Consider the following 6000-nt stretch of genomic DNA (forward strand, 5'->3'; position numbering starts at 1 on the left):
CATAGAGCTTTTGTAGGCTACTTTAGGCTAAGCCAATATGTAGAAAACATTCAGATACATGAAGATAGAATCTTGAAAGTATGGAGAAGGAACAGGTAGAGATGGAGGAGGAAGCCTTATTCTTCAAGTAGGATAGGGTAATGAGTCATATGGATCATTAAGTCTCCTTACAACGTAAAAGGCAGAGATCTGAAAGAACTGGTTCAGGGTTAGGACATAGCAATTCTGGAGTGGACAGGGAATGAGGCAGGAGGAGAAGAGAGAATGCAGACTTAATATTCCCAAATAAGATTGACAGGTGTGTTTGGAGGAAACAAGATTCAAGAAGATCATTCTTAGTTTGGATCTATTCTCTCTCTGTCTTTCTGCTATTTACCATCTATCCCTCTCTCTTTCATCTCTTCCATTTATGTCTGTCTTCATCATCATCGTTTGCTTATCATCTATTATATTTACCTATCTATCTATCTATCTATCTATCTATCTATCTATCTATCTATCTATCTATCTATCTATCTATCTCTATGTACCTATCATCTATCTGTCTATCTATCTATCCATCATCTATCATCTATCTACAATCTACTCACATATTAACATACATGCCCACATTTATCTATCTATTCTTTCTTTTTTCTCTATCACCTATCTTTATCCATCTATTTGTTGGGCTGCCTGGCTGCCTGTTTATCTATCTATCATCTACCTCTATTATCTATTATTCTCTGTCATCTATTATCCATCCATCTACCTATCCATTCTTCTACTCTTGCTTACCTTTCCTCTCTCCCTCTTTCTGTCTCTGTCTCTGTCTCTCTCTTTCTCTCTTAGTATTATGAGTAACTATTGAATTCAGCCTCTAGAAAGGGTTGAAGACCAAAGATAAAAGATTGAGTAACCCATTCTAGCAAGTGCACAGGAACACAATAAGATGGGGTACCCAGAACACAGGAAAAATGGTTTGGATTATTCAAACTCAAGGAGGTAGAAATAACCATTTCAGAGAATTGTTGTGGCTGCATAAGTCCTTCTAGAGTGGTCAAGAGGTCCTTTAAAGGACTTGTAGCAGCAATCATTTAATTAGGGAATAGAATAGATGAGATAAACATCATAAAGATATGTTGCCATCCCAGTCACACCTATTCCTCCTGTACAGGCAATGTTAAACCAATCAATTCAGTGTAGCTATTGATTTAATCTGCTACTCTTAACAATATATATCTTTTGGTTCTTAAATGATGCATTTTGAAGATATATTTTAGTAAAATAAAAAAGCATTAATTGTAAAAATGAAAAGATAGCAAAGAAGCAAGTAAGCAAAGAAACTAATGTCCAGTGAGTCCCTTGCAGGATCAGGTGACAAGTGCTGGTTCCCTGTTCTTAACTTGCTCTCCTTTATCTGTTTGTTTGTTTTTTTGTACATTTTGCTATTGCTTTCTTATCCCTTTAGCATGTAGCATAATGCTAGACTCAGAGAGGTGTTCCACAACACCTCACTGCCTAACTTCACTACAATAGTCATTTATGGCTCTTCAATCTTGAGACATGGGTTCTTGTGTCCAGTTCTAGTTTCATGTGTATGTGTTCTCTCCTTAAAAACACTGAAAATGCAAGAGAAACACACACAAAAAATCACACACAAAGTTTTCCTCTTCTCTCTCACTCTGCTATTTTGTCTTCTGTCTTCAGCATGAAGAGGCACACCTCTGTGCGGTACAGGAATTTCTGCTCAGAATACCAAGGACTTGAGGAAGAAAATAGCCCCTAAGGGAGTACACTTAGAATTTTGTTGCTCACCTCAGGAAAATTTCCTTGTGCCCATTTGTTTGAGGCTTTTCCCCCACTTTCTCTTCTGTAGTTTCAGTATATCTCTTTTATTAGTTTCAGTGTATCTGGTTTTATGTGGAGGTCCTTGATCCACTTGATCGATTTGAGCTTTGTACAAGGAGATAGGAATGGATCAATTTGCATTCTTCTACATGCTAACTGCCAGCTTAACCAGCAACATTTGTTGAAAATGTTGTCTTTTTTCCACTGGATGGTTTTAGCTCCTTTGCCAAAGATCAAGTGACCATAGGTGTGTGGGTTCATTTCTGGGTCTTCAATTCCACTCCATTGATCGACCTGCCTGCCACTGTACCAATACCATGCAGTTTTATCACTATTGCTCTGTAATACAGCTTAAGGTCCGGGATGGTGATTCCACCAGAAGTTCTTTTATTGTTGAGAATAGTTTTTGCTATCCTGAGTTTTGGGTTATTCCAAAAGAATTTGCAAATTGCTCTCTCTAATTCTATGAAGAATTGAGTTTGAATTTTGATGGAGATTGCATTGAATCTGTACATTGCTTTCAGCAAGATGGCCATTTTTACTCTATTCATCCTGCCAATCTATGACCATGGGAGATTTTTCCATCTTCTGAGATCTTCTTTGATTCTTTCTTCAGGGACTTGAAGTTCTTGTCATAAAGATATTTCACTTGCTTGGTTAATGTGACACCAAGGTATTTTATATTATTTGTGACTATTGTGAAGGGCGTCATTTCCCCTATTTCAAAGGATATTTGTTTATCCTTTGAGTATAGGAAGGTTACTGATTTGTTTGAATTAATTTTATATCCAACCACTTTGACGAAGTTGTTTATCTGCTCTATGAGTTCTCTGGTGGAATTTTTGGGGTCACTTAAGTATGCTATCATATCATCTGTAAATAGTGATATTTTGACTTCTTCCTTTCCAATTTGTATCCCTTTGACCTCTTTTTGTTGTCTAATTGCTATGGCTAGGACTTTGAGTATTATATTGAATAGGTAAAGAGAGAATGGTCAGCCTTGTCTAGTTCCTGATTTTAGTGGGATTGCTTCAAGTTTTCCTCCATTTAGTTTGATGTTGGCTATTGGTTTGCTGTATATTGCTTTTACTATGTTTTAGTATGGGCCTTGAATTCCTGATCTTTCCAAGACTTTTAATATAAAGGGGTGTTGAATTTTGTCAAATGTTTTTTAAGCATCTATAGAGATGATCATGTGGGTTTTTTTTTCAGTTTGTTTGTATAGTGGAATACATTAATGGATTTCCATATATTGATCCATCCCTGCATCCCTGGGATGAAGCCTACTTGTTTTTGCTGAATGATCGTTTTGATATGTTCTTGGATTCAGTTTGTGAGAATTTTATTGAGTATTTTTATACTCTAAGATCAACACTCAACAAATGAGACTTCATAAAATTGCAAAGCTTCTGTAAAGCAAAGGACACTGTCAATAGGACAAAACAGCAGCCTACAGATTAGGAAGAGATCTTTACCAATCCTATATCTGATAGAGGGCTAATATCCAATATATACAAAGAACTCAAGAAGTTAGACTCTAGAGAACCAAATAACCATTTTAAAAATGGGGTACAGAGCTAAACAAAGAATTCTCAAATGAGGAATATAGAATGGCCAAGAATCACCTAAAGAAATGTTCATCATCCTTAGTCATCAGGAAAATGCAAATCAAAATAACACTGAGATTACAGCTCATACCAGCCAGAATGGTTAAGTTCAAAAACTCAGGTGAAAGTGGATGCTGTTGAGGATGTGGAGAAAGAGCAACACTCCTCTTTTGATGGTGGGCTTGCAAGCTGGTACAACCACTCTGGAAATCAGTTTGGCAGTTCCTCAGAAAATTGGAGGTAGTAGTAACTGAGAACCTAGCATATATCCAGAAGATGTTCTAACATGTAATAAGGACACATTCTCCACTATGTTCATAGTAGCCTTATTTATAATAACCAGGAACTGGAAAGAACCTAGATGTCCTTCAACAGAAGAATGGATACAGGAAATGTGGTACATTTACACAATGGAGTACTATTCAGCTATTAAAAACGATGAGTTCATAAAATTCTTTTTTTTTTTTCCCGAGACAGGGTTCTGTGTATAGCCTTAGCTGTCCTGGAACTCACTTTGTAGACCAGGCTGGCCTCAAACTCAGAGATCTGCTGCCCTTTGCCTCCTCAGCGCTAGGATTAAAGGCATGCACCATCACTGCCAGTCTTGAAATTCTTAGTCAAATGGATGGAACTGGAAAAATATCATCCTGAGTGAGGTAACCCAGTCATAAAAGAACACACATGGTATGCACTCACTGAGAAGTAGATTCAAAAGTTTGGAATATCCAAGATACAATTCACAGACCATATGAAACTCAAAAAGAAGGAAGACCAAAATGTGGATGCTTTAGCCCTTCTTAGAAGGGGTAACAAAATACTCAAGGGAGGAATTATGGAAGCAAACTGTGGAACAGAGATTGATGGAAAGGCCATCCAGGGACTGCTCCACCTGGAGATCCATCCCATGTACAGATACCAAACTCAGACACTATTGCAGATGCCAAGAAGTTCTTGCTGACAGGAGCCTGATATAGCTATCTCCTAAGATTCGTCCAGAGTCTGACAAATACAGAGGTGGATTCTGTAGCAGCCAACCATTGGACTTAGCATAGAGTCCCCAATAGAGAAGTTAGAGAAAGGACCAAAGGAGCTAAAGGGGTTTGCAACCCATAGGAAGAACAACAAAATCGACCAACCAGACCCCCCCAGATCTCCCAGGGACTAAACCACCAAAGAATATACATGGAGCAACCCATGGCTCCAGTTGCATATGTAGGAGAGGATAGTATTATTTGGCATCAATAGGAGAAACTCTTAGTCCTGTGAAGGCTTGATGCCCCAGTGTAGGGGAATGCCAGGGCAGTGAGGTGGAAGTGGCTAGGTGGGAGGAAAAGCATCCTCATAGAAGCAGGGGGAAGGGCATGGGAGAGGGGGTTTCTGTAGAGGAAAACCAGGAATGGGGATAACATTTGAAATATAAATACATAAAATATCCAATAAAAACAATAAAAAAAAACCAAAAAATCCTCAGTCATATATTTTATGATTTTAAAGTTTAAAAGAAAATTCGAGGCCATTTCAGTTCCCACAGTCTTGGATTTCAGCTTGGACAAACAAGCCCATTCTGTAGTAGCCTCTGAACATAACACAGAGCTAAGGCAAGAACACTGACTCTTGAATTAACAGAGTTTTCCAAGTGCTCATCTGTTCAAGGCTTAGAGTTTAGTGAGTGTCCTTTTCTGTTCATAACAATCATATTCTAGAAAGATTGGTGTAATATCTCCAGAAAGCCTGATAAACTTCTGCCATGTGGTAGGTATTCTGTGAGCACATCTCTTTACTTGGTCCTAGACTTAGGAGAGTAGTGGAGTGAAAATTAAGTTAAACAAGCTTTTATTATTGTGTGCACTGTTAAAAACATGCTGTCAAATTCTCTGTGAAACATAGTATCTGAAAGAAAACTTCTAGAAAGTTTTGGTACATTACTGAGTTGCCTGTTTTTCCTTTGCCTTGGGTAGCAGCAAATTCACGATGGCTTTGGGCAAGTTCAGAAGCACACGGACCATAAGCCTTGGAGGTGAGACCTAAAAACAGCTTCTAAATTAAACCTGCTGAAGAAACAAGTTACTTTGCCCTTTTACCCTAGTTTCCCAGGGAGGATTCTATACTTTATATACTACCATCATTTAAGGATCTTAGGCTCTTTATTAAAATAATTCTATCCTATCCAGTGATTGTTTTCATTTATAACATGTATGGAGATGTACGAATCAATCTTCCTCCCTCTCTCCCTCTTTCCCTCCCTTTCTCCCTGTTTCCCCCCCTTTCTCCCTGTTTCCCCCCCTTTCTCGCTGTTTCCTTCCCTCCCTCTTTTCCTCCTTCCCTTCTCCCTCCCTGCCATCTTCCTTCTCTTCCTTCTTTCTTTTTGTTCTTTTTTTCACTTTCTTCATCAGAATTTCACATGATCCTGGTGAGCTGCTGATGATAACCTTGAATTCTTTATTCTACTGTTTCTGCTTTTCAGAGGCTTAGATTATAAGTATGTACCACCATGGCTGGATTTCTCCTCCCCTCCCCTCCCCTCCCCTCCTTTCCCTTCTCCTCTCCTCTCCTCTCCTCCCCT

General features: G+C 38.5%; 1 long non-coding RNA gene across 1 annotated transcript in view; it reads right to left on the reverse strand.

Moving 5' to 3' along the window:
• The window catches only part of LOC116086874, a 109915-nt gene that overhangs the window by 56806 nt on the left and 47109 nt on the right, over positions 1 to 6000 (reverse strand). The gene's annotated exons all lie outside the window — the stretch shown is intronic.

The sequence above is a fragment of the Mastomys coucha genome, unplaced genomic scaffold (assembly GCF_008632895.1).
Source record: "Mastomys coucha isolate ucsf_1 unplaced genomic scaffold, UCSF_Mcou_1 pScaffold13, whole genome shotgun sequence".
In the NCBI taxonomy this organism is placed as follows: Eukaryota; Metazoa; Chordata; class Mammalia; order Rodentia; family Muridae; genus Mastomys; species Mastomys coucha.